General features: G+C 45.9%; 1 protein-coding gene across 2 annotated transcripts in view; it reads left to right on the forward strand.

The window, feature by feature from the left end:
• Positions 1–20,257, forward strand: part of MRPL36 (mitochondrial ribosomal protein L36) — a 1,017,194-nt gene that overhangs the window by 154,317 nt on the left and 842,620 nt on the right. Inside the window, exon 1 of one of the 2 annotated variants that reach the window (XM_050795340.1) lies at positions 12,728–12,731. The exons of the other annotated variant lie outside the window; for it this stretch is intronic. The gene's annotated coding sequence lies outside the window, so the exon portion shown is untranslated. Of the gene's footprint in view, positions 1–12,727; positions 12,732–20,257 lie in introns of those variants that run through there. 2 annotated transcript variants of the gene reach the window in all.

A 20,257-nucleotide genomic window follows, 5' to 3' on the forward strand; every position in this document is an offset into this window, starting at 1 on the left:
AGTGTGAGCGGGGGCGGCATGACGTGCTCTTCCTACCACCAGCCCGTGGGATGGGGCTGGGAGCAGAACAGCTGATTACCAGCGGCTCCAAACAGGACCTTGTTCCCACTCAGATGGAACAGCATCTTTTTATAGGCTGTTTAAAAGAATTTTCCGTAATTATAACAAGTACGAAATCAATGAAGCAGAGGGAAATTGAATTTTAGCCCAATAAATCAGTTCATTGTTTTCTGGCATCTGTCCTCCATGTGAGGGGTTTCATGACAAGGATCCCGCTTGCCAAGGCCCCTGATGGGGGGTGCCTCAGATATGAGGGTCACTCATGGTTTTTGGGGATGATTGGGGAACCTTGGTTGGTGTCCACAATGGAGCCCAGACAAGGATGGGGTGGGGAGACAGGGGCTGTGTGCTAAGGCTTTGGGAAGGCCCAGCTCCACTGGGAGGTCCTGGAGGCCCCCTGGTCTCCCTCTTGCTCAGCTTCACCGACCTCCAAAATGGGAAACATCACGTCCCCGCCAGGGCCATGGGGAATGGCACGAGGCGTCCCTGAGAGAAACATCTCGAACGTGAAGCAACGTTACCAAAGTCTTAAAAGCGGTCGTTGCTTCCTTTCCATCGGAAATGTAATGGACTGTGGCCAAAGGCTGCCATAAGTTAGCCGAAACAAATAAACTTAGATTCAACTTTTATTTGACTTGTGTGCTTGCAGAGAGCCACATTCCAGAGGCCACGAAGACACCTCTGGTGAAACACAGAGCGTGGCAATCAGATAATGCTGTTTGCATGGGAGGACGAACTTAAAACTATGATTTTCAATGGCCCTGCTACCTACTGGGGGTGGGTGAGGAAAAGTTTTTTCCCCTCCATCCTCCGGAAGCGTTCCTTCCCTGCCAGCCCTTCAGGAGGAAGACGCTGTGCGCTCACTGGATGGACTCTAAGGAAAAGTCACTGCTCCCTCTCGCTCCCACGGCAAAGCTGGGAAGACACACTCCACTTGGGGTCAGGCCTGGTTTCCGCCTCTGCTACCTCAGTGGCACCCGAGCTCACCCATCGTCCCTTCAGACGCACGCCACGAACCTGTCCACTTGAGGTCTGTGTTGGCTGCAGTAACTTAGGCTTTGACCTCACAGACCTGCAGCCAGGCCACACCCGTCTGGTGCTGGGTCTCTTGCGGTCCTTGCACACACTTGTTTCTCATGTCCCTTCGCTGGGCACGGGGCTCCTGCTGCCAACCCTGTACCCCTCATGGTGGGTAGACCTGCTTCTTCCAATGCATTCATTCCCCACCGGCTCCTGCCACTGGTCCTTCTGTCTACCTGGGGAGGGGCCCTGGTGGGGATGGAGTGGATTCTACTGGTGACAAGGAGGACGAAGTACAGAGACGCCATCAGGCCTGACATCTGGGAGTCACCACGGAGTCACCGCAGGAGGGACCGCCCGGGAGTCATCATAGGAAGGGGCTGCCTGGCCACCAGGACCAAAGACCCCTGCCTGGGTGAGCCAGCCTGGCGGCCTCATGAGAGCTTCCCAGCATTTCCCGTCCCTCTTTTAAGGCAAATTAACAACAGCAAGGGCAACAACAATGAACGGAAGTCAGTCCCCATTTTTCTAGCATCACGTCTGCACAGCATCAGCAGCATGCATAAATAACAATGCCAGGCCGGGACATTTAATCTCCCTCAACTGACTTAGTATTCGAATGGGGCACAGACATAAGTTTCCCCATCACCTTTTCATGTCCCGGTTTCCTCATCTATAAAATGAGCATCCCATATTGTCTGTTCACCTCTAGTTTCCTCATCTATAAAATGAGCATCCCGTATTGTCTGTTCACCTTATCTGTTTGGTGATATGTTTATCTGGACTAGAATTGGGATTTAAGACTTTTTAAAGGTGACATAGCACAAGGCACTGGCATTCTTTCGTGACTTCCTCCCACTTTATTTTCCCCTGTGGTCTTCCTAAGGAACTAGCACCAGTCACTCTGCCCTCTGAGAAACGAACTGAAATGCCTGTGAAATGAGTGCTGGGTGGTGGAGGGAGAACCGAAGGTTGCAGGTCCCTGCTCTTCCACATTACTCCATGGGGACAGGACATGAAGTTTGCAGTTCATTTCGTTCATTGACATGAACGGAGGAATGAGCTTCAAAAAGGAAATGAGTCAGAGTCTCTGGGGTTGGGAAAATTCCCGAAGGCCAGCCGGGGGTGATAATGACCTCGGGAAAGCCGGGAAAGCCGTGGGCTGTGGTTGGCACAGACTTTGCCAACGCCTTCCGACAGGTCTTGTTTGCATAGATTCTCATCTAGCTGAGTTCTGCTTCAGCGTAAAAACATCCCAGGCCAAAAATCAAAGCAAGTCCATTGAAGCTCAACATCTTTGCGTGGCATCTGCTAACAGCAATTCATTAGCCAACACCTCTGAAGTCTTGGAAAGCAAGTACTGCAATTTCTATTTTTGTACATGCTCAAAAAAGGGAGGTTGCCACTTGTCACACTGTCAGAAATTATAGCATTATGGTTTCCTGGCTGGCTCAGAATCCTTGGCTGGGTCTCCTTTTAAGTCTTTTGCCCTCATTAAGACCGAACTTTCGGCTGGATCACAAGGAGAGCCTCCATTGCAGAGTAAACTTCAGACTTCCCTGAAGACCATCGTCTCTCCTTCCCAACTGCAGGGTGTTCAAGGGATCACCTTCCGATTTCTTCCTTAGGCTTGCAACTTTCTCGAACGTGTCCTCTGACATATCGTCTGTTTAATTCCTCTTTTTAAACTTTGCTTAAAGGCAAAATTTTCCCGCCTTGTCCGGAAAATTGGAGTAAAGTCCTGCTCTCCTCTCCTTTCACCCACTTACAGAGGGAGCATTTTCAAGAAAAGAATAATCAGGTTTGAAGGAAAAATCTTCAACTGCGTGGCTTAAACAATACAAAAAGAGGAGACACTCCTCTTGAGATTTACAGAATGACAAAAAGTAGCTTTATTCTTTAAAGAACTACCTAGTAGAACTGAAAGTGCCTCTAGGCTTTGGTAAATATAAGCGGTCATCTCTAAAACAACAGAGTAATTAATTCCGTAAAGTTTCCAGGTTCTCAGTGATATAATTCACCATTGAAGCCAGCAATCTTGTCCCTATAAATTTAAGTCCTTCCCAGTTACCCTGGCCTGAAAATACCCTTTCTTCCTCTCTGCATCCCATCAAGATCAGTGTTTAAAGTTGTGGATGCCCCGTCTAGAACAGGGTGAGAGTCAGTGATCACTCGCATCCTCATTTCAGATCCTCTCTTGGTTGGTGTGTGGGACACACAGTCTATGCGATATTTTTGCCCAAAATTGGTTCATCTCTATAAAAATTTAAAAAAGTATTACATCTGATCATATCACACGAACACAATAGCTTCTTAAATACGTCCTTAAAATAAAACCCTTGTAGAATACAAATTACTTATCATATTCCATTAATCTGATACTCCCACTAACTAGCCGGATAACAGATTTCCAGTGCGTATCTCTTAAATCCTGTAATTAAAACACGCTAGTTAGTGTTTCTGAAGTTCCACTTAGGAGAGCGCAGTTGGATGAGTGGAGCCAGAGGACAGGGCGCCTATTCAACTTCTGGAAAGTTACATTTTGCAAAATGTTTCTCACCAAACAAATCAAAAGGCAAAAACAACAACATGGTTAGATGCCTGAAACCACAGGTTACTATCAAGCAGCAGTAAATCAAAAGTTTTGGAAAGTTTAATTTTGATAATCATGGAGTGAGATAGACATCTTTTTCTGATAATGTGTTTTTTTCACTGTCCTTTGCTGAGGGCTCTAACACTGTTTGCAGTTTTTCTCACTGGTGACCTCTTTTTCTCTCATGTGTCTATTCTGACAAGGGCGGTCATTCTACCATGGACTGTGGTTTGATTGCTTCTGGAGCCATCGAACAGTTCACAGTAACATTCCAGTTCCTCTCTGCGGGGACTCCTGCGGGACTTCACTTCCTGTCTCTCGGAAGTCAGGGATGTACAGGGGACTTGTGCTGGTTGGGAGAGATTGCAGTGGAGGTGGTGTGTGTTGCTTCCACGTGGACATTCTAAGAGCTGGTGCGTGGGGGTCACAGCTTCCTTGCCTGCATCCCAGGGAGCATGTGCAGAGGTGGGGCCTCCGTGAGCCCAGGCTCCTGGGTGACCAGCATGAGCAGAGGTTGTACCCATCCCCCCCAACCCCTCACCTATCCACCTTGTACACGTAGTACCAATGCTTTAGAAAGAAAACTCAGTTGTTTAAATCCACTGAGGTTTCAGGCTAGGAGTTGCCATAGCATTGTGCCCTAGACTATTCTTCTGGCTGCAGTTACTGGTGGGCATTTTTGTGATAGAACTGCTTATCAACCAGCTGAATAAATCTCTGATAAAAGCCCTTTGCATTCTGTTTAAAACATTCTGAAAAGACTTGCTGTGAAAGGTTCATAGTTTAGCTTCAACATCATTTCTTAGCAACTGTCTCAGGAATGACAGTGCAGAAGGGCAGGTTTTCCTGGAAGACAAGGGGGACCCAGGAGTCCATGGGCACCTGGCTTGACAGATTCCACCTGCATCCAGGCTGAGTGTTCGAGATCTATCTGTCTCCATATGTAGGAAAACAAGACATGGCACTTTGGCCCCTGCGGGGACAGGATTCAGTAGGGTCCTCATGCCCAGGCGCAACTCCGCAGGACTCACCCTTATACACAAAGGAAGATGTTTCGGGTATTCAGAAGACGTCCAGTTGTAGGGTGGTTGTAAATTCAAGGAGAACCCAAAGAGAGTTGATATTTGAGCACTGCTTTTCTTGTGAATACATCCTTTCATCCTGGCTGACAGCCACTGATTTAAGGCAACTTCAGGGAAAATTCTTGAGCTCTGTCAGAATTAGGGACAGGGCCAGTCTTTATTTCTTAGGGGTCATTACTCTCTGTGTCCCAGTGGAAACTCTGTGACTGAGAATGGATGCTGAGTGCCCCCCGAGGTCTGTTCAGCAAGCTCTTCATTAGGTTGGACACAGAAGGAGCATGGATGGGAGCCCTTCTGGTTACCCCACAAGTTGTCTCTGGATTAGAAGGAGTGGCCCCAGAAGGAGAGCTTTGAATGTGCGATGAAGGAAAATGGAACAGCAAGAGAAGATAAGCCTATTGAGTGATTCTTTTGATTCCCCTATCTCTTGTTAGATGAGAGGGAAAAGATTGGGAGGCTGGTGAGTGGGAACGTGCTGATTGCTATCAAAAGGAAAAAGCCTAACTCAGCAGGAGGACGCTCATGGAGAATTTCAGACTAGGGATACAGGGCATCAAACAGATGTCCACAAGCAGATGGCCTAAAGCAAGTTGTGGTCTCTTCTGGACGTGGTTTTAATTTTGGAAAATAATTCAGTGTGAACAACCAAGAAGTATTACAAGGAAGTCTGGGAAAGAGACCAAGATTCGAGTAGATTGATTCACCCTCTCCAACTTTCCATTAAAATGTTGTTATCGTTCTTTTGCTTTCCCTAGATTTATCACATTAAAATATTATTGAAGACATAGAAGATGAAGAAAACATACAGACACTTGGGTGAATTTCAACCAAAGCCAGTTTAAACTGTTCGAGATCTATCTGTCTCCATATATAGGAAATGTAGCACTCCAAGAGAAAATGAGAACATTGCTTGTGCCTTCTCTATTGTCTAACTCAGCGCCAAGAGATCCAGGGTGGATACCTGGCAGAAAACAGATTAGACATCACTTTCTGAGTGGGATAAAATTCTATTTTCCATATCCTGGGCTGGTCACTCTTTCCACCCACTCAGCTCCTACAATGCAATGTCAAGGAGAGCACAGGGGGCAGGTGGATGGAGTGAGGGCTGGTTGATAAATGCAAGGGAAAAAGAACAGAGGACAAGCTGCTACAGGAATTAGAAGAAAATGTTACCTTATCTTTTAATGTTCTTAAAGAAACGTAAGAACGCACGGTCCCTGGGAAGCAGAGGCAGCATTCTGAAAGATAGCGCAGACATGGGAAGACACTGAGGGCATGAAGCGTCCTTCAGACTGGCGTTAAAAGACACAGATGAGTCAGAAATGGTAAAAAGTACAATTTTGAGAGAAAAGATATCTCCTGCACTTGAGGAAACCAGAAGCAGAATTTACACCTTAAAAAGTTAAATCAGATTTCAAAGTACAGAGTGGAGCATGTCTCTAAGAAGGTGGGAACATGGACAGTGAGAAAAAACTGATTAAAAAAGAGAGCATGATGTATGTGGAGAGTAGAAAATGAAGGCTCAACTTAACAGCCATAGCTCTCCGAAGGAAGAAATTACAAGAAGTAGAAGAACAGCAGTAACGAAAAGACAATGGGGAAAAAATAACTTTTTGAGATGGAAAGAGATTATATGGATTAAAATGGCTTTCAGTGTTCTAGGCAAAATGACTAAAGAAGTCCCCATCGAGACACACACATACCTACATTGACTCTGGCAATTTTTTAAAGCGTGTGTGTGTGTGTATGTGTGTGTGTGTATATATATGTATATGTATATATACATAAACACTATATACACATATACATATATAACAATATATATACTTATACACTGTTGGTGGGAATGCAAATTAATTCAGCCCCTGTGGAAGGCAGTTTGGAGATTTCTCAAAGAACTAAAAATAGAACTACTGTTCAACCTAGCAATCCCATTATTGGGTATAAACACAAAGGAAGTAGATTGTTGCCAAAAAGGCAAGTGCATCCATATGTTTATTGCAGGCGGCACTATCCACAATAGCAAAGACAAGGAATCAACCCAGGTATTCATCAATGGTGAATTAAATCTTTTTAAAAATGTGGTACATACACACTATGAAATATTATGCAGCCATAAAAAGAATAAAATCATATCTTTTTCAGCAAAGTGGATGTAGCTGGAGGCCATTATCCTAAGCAAATTAATGAAGAAACAGAAAACTAAATACCATATATATATATATATATATATATATATGTATACCTGCAAGCATTTAGAAGAATGAAAATAAGAAGTTAAGTTAGCTCAACTTTCAGTTCTGTGCTTCCAGCTGACGGGAAGGTCAAAAAACAACTTGACACATGAAGACCCAGGTGGCTTACACCAAGATTTCAGTCTTTTAGACATCGTCTTTCATGTGTGAAAATGTTCTGAGGAAAAAGCCTGGAAAATAGACCACCTGTGTACGTTTGCTGAAAAGAAAGTACACTCTCTAGCTTTTGGAGACAGAAGTTACATAAAATCAGTGTGAGGCACTCACACTACCAAGGACACACATACAGACCTGGAGCCGAGGAGTCCTCTGACTCCCTAAGAGGGGTAGATCATTGGCCTCTAAACACCAGCTAGCCACTGCAGCTTGCAAAGAATTCTAGAGCAGTGGTCATTTCTGGTTCATTGTGGTTTGTTTCTTGCTGGTTTGTTTAAATATTGCTGATTTGTTTTGTTTTCTTGATTTTAAATTCAAGAAGTTAACATAACTTTTCTAAGTTACAAATAAGGAAAAGACATTTAAAAATTTCATGCCTGGGCTACAGGCTAAGAAAGGTGGACTAAATATTTATTGTTATTTGGGAACAGCTGACTCGAATGGCAGTTTTATTTTTCTGTGCAATAAAAAATTACCTGAAAAGCTGAATTTATCTATCTATCTATCTATCTATCTATCTATCTATCTATCTATCTACCTATCATCTATCTATCTATTATCTATCTATCTATCTGTCTATCTATCTATCATTATTATCATCTATCTATCTGTCTGCCTATCCCTATATCCTTCTATGTTTTAAATATGCTGATAGTTGTTCATTCTTCATGACGGTGCTTATTGGACATGCTGTTAAGTAGATTTTTTAGTGGAAATATGAGAAAGAGTAATTAGTGGTGATATTGTTCTTGAATCCACCCAATAATACATATATAATGATCTAAGAAAGCCCTGCAGACAAAAATCCTTGCACTCTAAGACCCTACTGATTGGTCTAGCTTTCTAGCAAATCTGCAAATAACTATCACTCAATCAATCTTCTGATTCCATTACCTGTGACACATTATGATGGCTATGATACTTTAAAAATAGTTTCTACTATCATGAACTTATAACACAGTTGGAGAAGCAAGCATTCAGGAGATGAAAATGTACAGGAGACAAATTGTGATTCGCCTCCAATGTTCCCCTTTCAGAGACCTACAGTTTCTGTCTCAAAATTGCTACAATCTTTCAGGGATATAATTGAATGATAGTAATTAAAATTTAAAATTCATCCTCCCTATAGTCTAGCATTCCCAGGTGCAGAAATTTACTTGAGAGAAATGAGATTACTCATGACTAAAACACCAAAAACAATTGCAACAAAAGCCAAAATTGACAAACGGGATCTAATTAAACTAAAGAACTTCTGCACAGCAAAACAAATTAGCATCAGAGTGAATAAGCAACCTACAAAATGGGAGAAAATTTTTACAATCTACCCATTTGACAAAGGTCTAATATCCAGAATCTACAAGGACCTTAAACAAATTTACAAGAGAAAAATTACAAAGAAAAACAAACAATCCCATCAAAAAGTGGGCAAAGGATAATGAACAGACTTTTCTCAAAAGAAGACAACTATGTGGCCAACAAACATATCAAAAAAAGCTCAACATCACTGGTCATTAGAGAAATGCAAATCAAAACCACAAAGAGATACCATCTCATGCCAGTCAGAATGGCAATTATTAAAAAATCAAGAAACAATAGATGCTGGTGAGGCTGTGGAGAAATAGGAACGCTTTTACACTGTTGGTAGAAGTGTGAATTAGTTTAACAGTTGTGGAAGGATCTAGAACCAGAAATACCATTTGACCCAGCAATCCCATTACTGGGTATATATCCAAATAATCATAAATCATTTTGCTATAAAGACACATGCACATGTATGTTTACTGCAGCACTATTCACAATAGCAAAGTCACGGAACCAACCCAAATGCCCATCAAAGATAGACTGAGTAAAAAAATGTGGCACACATACACCATGAAATACTATGCAACCATCAAAAAGAATGAGATCATGTCCTTTGCAGGGACATGGATGAAGTTGGAAGCCATCATTCTTAGCAAACTAACACAGGAACAGAAAACCAAACACTGTATGTCCTCACTCATAAGTGGGAGTTGAATAATGAGAACACATGTTCACAGGGAGGAGAACATCACACACGGGGGCCTGTAAGGGGGGTGGGGGGTAAGGGGAGGGAGAGCAATAGACAAATACCTAATGCGTGTGGGCTTAAAACCTAGGTGATGAGTTGATGGGTGCAGCAAACCACCATGGCACAAGTATACCTATGTAACAAACCTGCACATTCTGCACATGTATCCCGGAACTTAAAGTAAAAAAATAATAATAATAAATAAAATAAATAAATAAAAAAGATCACTAGTCTGCGATGGTACATACCTTGTTTAAAATTAACATGTCTAATATTAATTTAATTTATTAAAATTAACATGTTTGTTGTTTAAAATTAATTCAGATGTTGAATAATAATGGCATATAGATACCATAGGATATAATGTGACTTTATTAAAAAGAATATCTTAAACCTCTACATATTGGTATATAGGGTGGCCATAACACATTTTCCATGGAAAAGGGGGAATTTCAGAACCCTCCATTTGCATTTGCGTGTAACGGAAGAAAAACAGTTCCCACGAGTGTCTGTTCCATACTGAGCGGAGTGGTCAGAGCAGGAAGGGATGCAGGCAGGGGTTACTGACCGGGCAGCGGGAGGCTCGAGGGTGACCATGGATGTTTTCTTTACATACCATGGAGTAGTTTCAGTTGTTACAATTACCATATCTAATTATGACACTGTAAAAGTAAAGTGAAATAAATCTAAAAGCAAATAAAATCCACTTCAATCAAGTTTTTCACCATCTGAAAGCCATTGGTGACTCAGCCACAGCATTCAGCTGGGAAGTTCGAAGCACGTCAGGCAAGACCACTTGCCCCTAACTGCCTCTGCAACTCGCCATCTACAGCCTGGTCCTGTTGCCACCCTGCAACTCATCACGGCTTCCTCCTGCCAGGTACTCTCCCCGCTTTCGCTCACATTACCCCGCTTAACTGGTATAATTCTCCACCTCCTCGCTCTCAAAAACTGCTTAAATCTTACCCTCTTCTTAAACCTATTCTAACATACTAACCTGATTTCTGCTTCCTCAGAAAACTTTTAGAATTCTTTACCCATGAACTTCACTGGGTAATTCATCCCTGACTGTCTTGTGTCATCCATTTGATACAGACAGCTCTCTATAGTATAGTTTCCCCATTCATAGAACTAGAAACTTGAAGGTAGCAGCGCATCAAAAAAGACCATGGTGAGTTGAGACTTTGCATCCCCAGCCATGATGTGGATCACCTTTCAGGACAAATGTAAATGATTCTGCACATGTGAGGAGTTGGAGAGAATGTCATCCTGTTTTCTATATAAGGAAAATAATCAAGAAGTAGCTTATCAAATGACAACTGAATCAGAAATCTCAAGACAGGAAAAGACAAAAGTCAGGACAGAATTTCAAGCCGTCAAACTTAGAGTATTTTATTCCTCAAACTTACAAGCAAATTAAGTATTAAAGAATGCTTTAGCAAAACCCAGGGATGTGGGAGATGCAGGAATTTGGAGAAATGATGAATTTAGGTGGTCAAGGGCCAGGGTGGGCAGATTGACCTGGTAAGGGGCACGGTCTCCTAACTAGGCCATAACTTAAGGTTGTCACAGCATAGCAACAGAATAAGCAGAAAAGTTACCAAGACTGCAAATCAAGAAGAGGAAGAAGCAGCAAAAATATGGTGCAATAAACAGGAAACATGAAATATGGTGGGATAGAGCCCAGCCCATCCATTATCAAGTTATTGAGCTAAAGGAGAGTGGGCTGAACACTCACAATGAAGGGTTGGGGGTGGATTGAATTATAAAAGAAAATACAGCTCTGTTGTTTGCAAGAAACTCCTCAAGATCAAGTAATGAGAGAGGATTGAAGCGATGGGTCAATGTATCCCGCTGAAGAGAAGATTGAAGATATGGGCCAATATGTTCCACTGAAATCAAACAAAATCAAACCAGAAGTAGAAATGTTACCACCGAATACAGTGGACACAAAGGCCCAGCGCACCAGACGGCACTTACAGCAACATTCCATCGTGACAAAATGTGCCATCTACAAAAAAGCTGTGGCATTCTCATTTTTAAAAAATAAAAAGCAGCTGAATATAAACACAACGTGTGTGTTTATATCCACAGAAAGCAAAGAACATGCAATGACAGTGGTAGGTTCCAGTAGGCTTTGTTCATAATTTGACAAATAGGTCAGTGTTTCTCAAACTTATTTTTCATCATTGCTCTCCAGTGAGCTTCTGTAAGCTTTTCCCCTCAATTGCTGCCCACACAGATATTATAGACCCAAAATATATCTATTGATGTATTATATGCACTGAGTCTCATGCTTCATATGTGAGAAAGTAAAGGTTTTACCCCCTATAAACCAATTTTTGCCCCTTCGAGGCACTATTATTCCTGTCTAGAATGCATAAAATAAATTAGTTAGAAAAGATGTATAGAAAGTGTGAGTAACACAACCCATCAGTCTGTCAGCCTTTGAAGGATGACAAGGTTCCTAAGTTGGAAAGGAAGGTTTTATTTCTCATCCAGGGTTGTAGCTGGCAGGGCGGCCGTTCCACAGGCTGGGAAGTCTTGGCTCGGTCCAGAAGCCTGGAACAGGCACTCGGAGGCTGGGAAGAATCAGACAGGATCTATGTGGGGACAGGGTGGGCAAATACATAAGCTGCAGGAGGATTTGTGGATACTCATGGAAGGAGAAGCGTGCGCATGTGTAACTGAGCTCCATGCCTCTCCATGGGACCCGTGTTCAAAGCGCGGTGGGAATACCTTGAGCCCAGGGTGAAGTTTTGGGGCCTCTGAAGTCAAAAGATGAAGCAGAGGCCACAGAAACCCTCCCTGAGCACCCTCCACAGACTAGCCAGAACCACTCTGGGGGCGGCAGTCTCCCGTCAGGAAGGAACCTGGTTGCTTGTTTTATTGATATCTCCAAGAGGGGGAGAAGTGTCGGGCAGGTGGTTGATACCAGGTGTGGAGGATTTTGGCAGGGCTGGGTCATGCTTGCCCTTAGGGAGGAAAGCCAAGCCTATGTGGTTAGCGAGGGAGGGTCAGAATGAGGCATATCCATAGCCCATCCTGTCATGGACGGAGTTCAGTTCTCTTTTTTGTTTAGTTGGTTGGTTTTCGTTTTTGAGACGAAGTCTTGCTCTGTTGCCCAGGCTGGAGTGCAGTGGCACGATCTCGGCTCACTGCAACCTCTGCCTCCCAGGTTCAAGTGATTCTCCTGCCTCAGCCTCCTGAGTGCGTGGGATTACAGGCACTCGTCACCATGCCCAGTTAATTTTTGTAGTTTTGTGGAGATGGGGTTTCGCCATGTTGGCCAGGTTGGACTTGAACTCTCGACCTCAGGTGATCTGCCTGCCTCAGCCTCCCAAAGTGCTGGGATCACACGCGTGAGCCACCACATGCGGCTGGAATTCAGTTTTCAAGGTTTCTTTGGGGTCCCTTTGGCCAGGAGGGGTCTGTTCAGCTGGCTGCTGCGGGGTTTAGCATTTCATGCTAATTTCTCAGGGCCTCTGAAGTGATAGAGACTAGAACTCTAGGGGCAGCAGACAAAGCCACAGAGGAGAGGAGTTCCTGAGCTGCAAAGACCCCCACATCTGAGGAAGAAACTGCACATGCGGAAGCCCCGGCTTTGGCTGAGGAGGTTTTGTGCCGTGGGTGATGCAGTCCCTGAGCTGTTCCTCAATAAAAGGGCACCCTGGACAACAGGTTTGAGAAACAACGTCCAACCCAAGCCACTGGTCACTCCGGGGGGACGCCAGTGCTCAGTGCGCTGCAGCCCCTTGTGAGGCTCGAGCGTGGAGACCAGCAAGCAGTGTCCTAAACTCGTCCTGCTATGGAGGCCGTTGCCGGGGACTTCTAGGAACACCCCATGAAACAGCCTAGAGAATCTTGTGTGAGAAATGATGCCTTTGTGTGTGGACTGCCTCACTGCTTCCAGCAACTAAACTAGACAGAGCGAGAATAGAAATAGGATTAGACAATGTATCTGACTTTGAACTTAAGCTTCTTCCCTCCCTTTTTCCATTTCTCGTTTTTCCTTCTTTCTCATGAACCAGGTTTCAAAACTAAGAACATTGAAAATATAAAAGGAAGGAAACATTTAAAGAAGAGAGATCAACTCCAAGGCCACCCACTCTTGTTGTGCTGCTTCTCTGGGGTCCCTGTTGAAACCCAGTTCTGTGGCATCCCCACCATGTGCCAGGCCCTCATCTGATTCCCCCGGGGAGGACAGGGTCACAGGCAGCAGAGACAAGATGTGGTCTGCGCTCCCTGCCCTTACAATCCATCCTGGAACATGACTTTCCACATGCAATCACACATAGGGTGTCAGTGCTTCAGGAGGGCCACACCCGGCCTGCAGAACAGAGCAAGTTCACTCCCACCCTTAAAAGCAGTCTCACAGTGTCATCTTTAGAATAAAATCACATGAAGAATGCAAAGAATGGCACGTGTTCCAAATGCGACGTGGTGGAGGAGAAAGCTGTTCTGTTAAAACCATAGAGCTGGTTCCAAGACCGCCTATCCTGTTTTCTTTTAGAGGAAAATGGTGCCATCTCCCCATAACTCGACGGTGATTTGGAGCTGGGATGAGAGCGGGTGGAGCTCATGCTGGCCTGCCTTATGTCGCTGTGAACACAGTGTCCGCCCTTCACCAGGCGCTGTGAGGAAGTTGGAATGGACGGTGTCGAGGGGCACAGCAAAGTTAAGTCAGGTGTACTGCAGGTCTTCATCTGGCTCTGGCGGTCAGTCCCAAAAAGCCTAGGACCAGGTTCTGGACACAGAGGCATGTAAGCAGAGCCTGTCAACACCTGCACAGCCCTCACAGGAAGTTAGGAGAGCAACTGGGAAGGTCCTGGTGTTTCTATCAGGCTCGAATTAGCGACAGTGTCATCCTCTGCCTGCTGTCCTAGAAGGCGGCTGTTGACCAGAGCCCAAGGACCTTTTACAGGAGTGCCAGGGCCAGGTCCCTTTGTTTTTGAGCATTCTGAATCTTCAGTGGTGTAAACTGCGAGTCAGAATTGGAGATGAGGGTTTGATGCCTTTGTGAAGTTCTCTGTAGACTCGTGGAGGAAAGCACCGTGCAGGGATGAAGGACTGGACATAAGATACCATTTTCATTAGGGTTTTGTGGTTTTCCAGGGTCTCCTTTATTAAATGAGAAGGAAATGACACTGGTGCAGCTTCTCATGGGACCTGCCATTTATGTATCATATGTCCACTCTCAGTTTGCAGTTGAGAAACTTTGAATCTACGCCTGATATGGCTGTTGTTCAAAAATTATATCTGAGAGCATTTTTAACTCACTTAAGAGAGTGGCCAAGATTCATCAATGAATCAGAGCTTTGGGAAGAACTCCCATTCGTATTTTCATGGTGCCGCTAGATCCGCCTTGGCAGTGTTGGATTTTGCATTTGGCTTTAAAGAAATAAAGCAAAACCTATGAAAAAGTCATCGGCATTATGACCCAAATATCCAGTTTTATTTAGCTTTGCAAAGCCTAGTTTCCTAAAAAATGGTGATTTCCACGCTGCCGTCTTTTGTTCAAGAGAGATGAGTTGAGGTTAGCTGGAAACTTTCTTCCTTAGAAGCTGCTAGGATGTGTTTAGAAGTAGGTGAGGCGGCGACACCCGTTCATAGCACCCCATGAAACTGGACACCTATCCCTGGATTGATGCTTTGCTTGGACGTCCTGAAAATATGAAAAATCCGCTCCCCATGCAAAGAGCTCAAGGAGGAGAAAAGAGACCCACGCAGACCCCCGAATGGTGAATACACAGGCCGAACTTGAAGGACAAGCGTCAGGACGTTCCTCTTCTGGGGGGTAAACTGCAAGGCGCCAGCGAGGGAAGAGTGTGGTATTTCTGCCCTAAAACTGAAAGGAAGTTTTGAGAGCTTCCCGCCGCTGCCTGCACCTCCGATTGCCACCTCCCTGGGCCCGTTTCTGCCATCACTCACTGCCCACCAGGCCGGGCAGAATCCCACCACGTTGCAGGTGGGGCCGGCTGCTGCCAGTGGCAGAGACGAATGATGTATTTATTAGCTTGTCAAAGCCTCCCCTGTTTATGGAAGGCTCACCCAGCTAAACAAAACAGTCTGCTTCCCATTGGCTCAGCCCAGGGCCCCTGTTGAGAGCTTCAGCAAAGTGCTTGATGAGGCATAAAATGATGATTAATTAATTTACTGCTCAGTTGATCATCACACTGCGAGGTTTATGGTTCTCCCAGCGGTCAGCCCGCGCTCTGTGGTGCGTGGCCGCGGCTGCCTTTGCTTTGACCTAAGCTCGGAGACTCCTGGGCAGGGAAGGAGGCGGAGGCCCCAGGCAGCGGGCACAGGGCACAGCGACAGAGACACTCCCAGCTGGTCATTAATCAAGACACACTTGCCCTGGGAACGTCGCCGGCGTCCAGGGCGGTGGTGACGGCCATTTCTTTACTGGCAATGTGCTTGGAGCCGCATCTCCAGGGCCCAGCTCTCCACCTCCACAGGAGAGCTGAGCAGGATGCAACCTCCTGTTCCCCCTCACCCTGGGGGACAGCACCCAACGCCCTTGAGGGCTGTGTTTGCTTCACAAGTTGAGTAAAAGGGAGGTGCTGGCCTCGCCCTACCCTGGACAGAGGTCAACATCAAACACGCAGCTGAAAGCACTGCAATCATGCAGTTCAGTGAAAGGAAGGCTTTGAGGAATGTGGTCTTCTTTCTTCTTTCTTAATTTTAACTCTACTTAATGCCTAAGTAATTCTATTTGTTGGATTTAAGAGTTTGGGGGGTCTAATTTTACTAAAGTGAAAGTAATATTTCAAATGAGAGGTCTTGGTCTATTTACACACTTTCACATCACTGTAAAGAATAGATTTACAAGACGGAATCCATTTACGTAGTCAATGGTAGACCGAAATGTTCACATCTCTGAGGGACACCAGTGAAGAAACACACTGATGGGTGAATCACTTCTGTCCTGAGGAGTTTACCCTCGGGGCACGTAAACACCACCACACAGGTTGCATGGTCCGGAGGCCACTGCAGCACAAAGTCAGGAGTGTCAGCTCTCCTTCAAGGGACACCTTTCCACTCAGGCCCTTTCACGGCAGGCGGGGACAGGGGTCCCGAGGAAGCTCCATCCATCCTGCAGGCCAGTGCGTGATTCTCCCAGTGCGTGATTCCGCATTCTCCTTAGGATGTCAGGAGCCCAGGCTCCTGTGTGCTGTTGATGTAACCTTCCTCCTCTGGCCCAGGTCGCCTTCCAGAACTGCTCTCGGTGGACCCTGTCGGCTGCTCTCCCACGTCAGCAGAACATGTATGAGCTCCAGGCTGGAGAAGTCCTAGAGACCTTGCAAGACAACTGCTCCCTGCCCCCGTCTCTCCCCTCCAGGTTTTAGGGTGAAGAAGAGGCTCAGATGCTGACCTCGCCGACCTGAGATCACGCCTTTGGCCATGCCGTTCTCTCTGAGACAATCAGAGCCAGTTCAGCCGGTAACTGAGTGGAGCCTCTCAGATGAACGCCACGGTGAAGCCATCAAGGGGTAGCGCGGGGTGATGGGGGCCAAGTGCTGTTCCTAGCAAGTGACCTGCTCCAGGGGGTCTGCTGGGTGGAACAGGTGCTGGCCCAGGAGGGTGGTCCAGGGGGTGGGGGGGGGGGTGGGGGCTGGGCCACGAGGCCCCATTGCATTAGGGGCCAGACTCTGCTCCTGGCTTCCAGATGGAGCAGGCCAACGTCACCCAAGCGGAGGCTGCTGTCTAATCGGGAACACAGCATCCCACAAAGCATTGTTGCCCATGCATCACAAGCACCACTTCGACCCGGGGGACCCTCCTGCCCCCATTCCGTCACCCACTCCAAACAGCTCAAGGGGCAGAGGCGTGCCGCCTGCCATGAGTCAGGACCCGAGGGCCTTTGCCTATAATTCAGGTCACTGTCACCCTTGGTTATTCAGGGATGTGAAGCGAATTAAGGAAGCTATAATATGAGAAAGTATTTTAGAAATGTAATTTTCACAGGAGGATTTCTCATACTGAGTTTCCCTCAGAAAAGGGGCTCATGGTCCATTATGGTTGCAGTTACCTGAGATTCTCAGTCTAGTCAAACATGAGCAGTGCTAAGAAGCCCACCAGCTAAGAAGCCCACCAGCTAAAAAGCCAGTTCGATTTTCTCATGGCAACACTTCCCAGAGTTGGAGCACACAGAACTCAGCATTCACCTCGCACAGCCCGATCCTCCTGTGAGCACAAAGCCCGTGTTCCTTGGCCTACACTGGAAAAAGGTTGGCCTCTTAATTTAAGGCATTAGAAACAACCACATCTTCACTGAGTGCCAATGTGCAAGATGCTTCTAGGGACTGAACAAGGCCTGGCACGTCATCTCCTTGCAGGAGGAGCTATGTTGGCCTAAGGGACCGGGCTCACGGGGATCAGGGCTGGACGGGGAGCCTCTGAGTGGGCTTTCAAGGAGCCCTCAGCAAGTGGCAATGGGTACTGGATGTTCCTGTAGAAGGAGCCATGTGGGAGCCATGGGTTCAGTGGCCTGGGGACCAGGGCTGGCATTGGATGTCAGGAGTGAGGGTGTATTGGGAGGCCATAGGAGAGGAGCACCCTGCAGTGAATCTGAACCTGGGGCAGGTGGGTGCATGATCACTGGACTGGACTGGCACTGAGGACAGGAAACAGATGCAACCTGGAGCTGCCTGGGAGTGGCAGCCTGAGGACAGGCCTGGAGACATTCAGGATCTCCACAGCCAGGGGTGGAAGCCTCAGGTGCAAGGGCAGGGGCAGTGCTGCAGGACAGCAGAGGTCCCAGCTGCTTCTCAACCCACTCTCTCCCTACACCCAGGGCACGGCCCCCATGGGAACCTCTGACTCCCTGGAGTCCCACAGCGAGGATGTGCAGGCAGCTCAGCCACACTCACCTGGGTGTTCGGCTGGGACCCCAAACGTGCAGGCGGTTGTGAAGATGGCAGAGAAATGTGCTGTCCAAACACGTAGGGCAGGGATGGCCCTTGTGGTGAAGTCTCCTCCTGGACAGAACAGGGCAGTCCTTACCTTTTTGGGTGATTTGAGGAGATTATATAGGAGAATGAGCTGATGCTCGGGGACAAGGAGGAATGCCTGGCAAGCCTTCCATCTTTGTTTGCTTCCTCCTGCCGCCTGGGGAAGAAGTCGAAGCACTCAGCCCAAGGGGAAGGAAGGGGCCTGCTGGGTCTTTGGTGGGTAGGTTTGTCCCCAGGTGGCTGTAGGGGCTCAGTCGGGGGCAGTGGTCATCGGGGAGAGGGTCCCAGCCAGCGTTGGGGTCGGATAGAGAAACACAGCCCTCCTGACTGCTATCGCTTCCTCTCTCGGGGTTGAAAATAGAAGTGCCTGGAGTTGGTTATTTACCCCTAATTTACTGCTTCTCTTTTGTTCTTTTCAAATCCCTGCTTGCATTTCCTCCAGTTTGAAAGGGTCACTTTGGTGTCACCAGGATTATAAAGCACGTTCTCCATGAACTCATGCAAAGGGGAGGCTTTCTACAAGGGGCATTTTGAATTTTCCAGCATATATATATGTATCTATATATATACACACACACGCCTATATACCCATATATATGTGTGTGTGTATATACATATATATACACATATATGTGTGTATATGTGTATATATATATTTCTTTTAAAAATCAAAAACTGTATTTTGCCAGGCCTGTGCATGGGACAACTTAAAACCAGAATTTCATTTTTAGAGAGTGGCTAAATGTGGCCAACTGCTTTCTAAGGCCAATTATGACATCATCCCAGGAAAGGCCGTCTGTGCTAATGGGGCCGCATTCGCTCCCGTTATGGTAAATAAGCCCATGTTTCACACAACGGCCCAATAACCCCATCTGGCTTGCACCATTTTCTCAGAATTTTTTTTCCTACTGACTGTTAGCCATGTGTCCAGGATATTCAAGCTAATGAGTGCCATGTTTCCTTCTGCACACAAATAATTGAACTCTACAATCGGGACTTGATCAAAACTTTCAAGTCAGAGAGGTTATTTTTTAAAAAGGGATCTCAGTCTCCTTTTTCTGAAATTTCCAAATTACTTATAATTTGGCATCATAGGAAAAAAATTAAGTTAAGCACAAAGGCATAACTGCCAAGAAGTGTGATTCCCCAGAGCCTGTCACTGAGCTGTGCGCGGGACAGAGATGGGATGGGCCAGGCACCTTCTGCTGCGGGTCCAGGCCCCTGGGCTCCTCCCCTTCCCCCGCTGAGCTGTGTGGGTGGACTCACCCCATCTCCTGTCCCAGCAATCTGGGAAACAGCAGAGCTGCATTTTTCTTTAGCAGCCTGAGAGACTGCCAAGGAAAAGGATAAAGGAAGCAAATTGAAATTTAGCATATTTCAGAGGTGTCAAGGATGAAACGAGAAAGCAGAACTGTCCCAAAAGTGACGGTTAAGGCTGAAGCATATTAGGTGAGTATCATAATCAAACTTTGTAAAGCTTGAGCTTTATACATTTCTTCCTAAGGCAGGAGCATTTTGGGTGCTCACTGGGAAGGTGGTTTCCTGAATTCCAGGTGATCCCAGATCCCTAAGGATGGTGGGGGCACTTCCCATGCAGGGCTCTGCGTCCCACAAGAAGACAAATGTTGACACTCTAATCTGACTTTTGTGGACTGCAACAGGCTCCCCTAGTGAGTAAAATCTTTTTTTTTTTCCAAAAGAGCATCAGGAACTTGGACTAAATCAGTGAAAGAATAATGAAAAACAACCCTGTATGTATTTCTTGAGCAAATGAAAGATCAATTGTTTTCCAATGCAAATGATCACACCGCCTCCACTCACAGTGGTTTCCCTGCTCGCTGGAGGCCCTCCGCCTCCAGATGAAGATTTTCAAGGATTAGGTTGCCCAATATCTAATGAGTTGTTCATTATTTTGAATGAGAAGTTAAAAAGTAAATGTCCATTTTTCCCCCATTTGATTTACAAGTCTTATAGTAGGGAACTTTTTTCCCTAAAAAAATAAGATTTTTTTTAATTGAAATGCAAATGTAAGATGAAATGACAATATCTCGGTTTAGAAACAGTGACTGAGGTAGGCACAGTCA

The sequence above is a fragment of the Macaca thibetana genome, chromosome 6 (assembly GCF_024542745.1).
Source record: "Macaca thibetana thibetana isolate TM-01 chromosome 6, ASM2454274v1, whole genome shotgun sequence".
NCBI lineage: Eukaryota > Metazoa > Chordata > Mammalia > Primates > Cercopithecidae > Macaca > Macaca thibetana.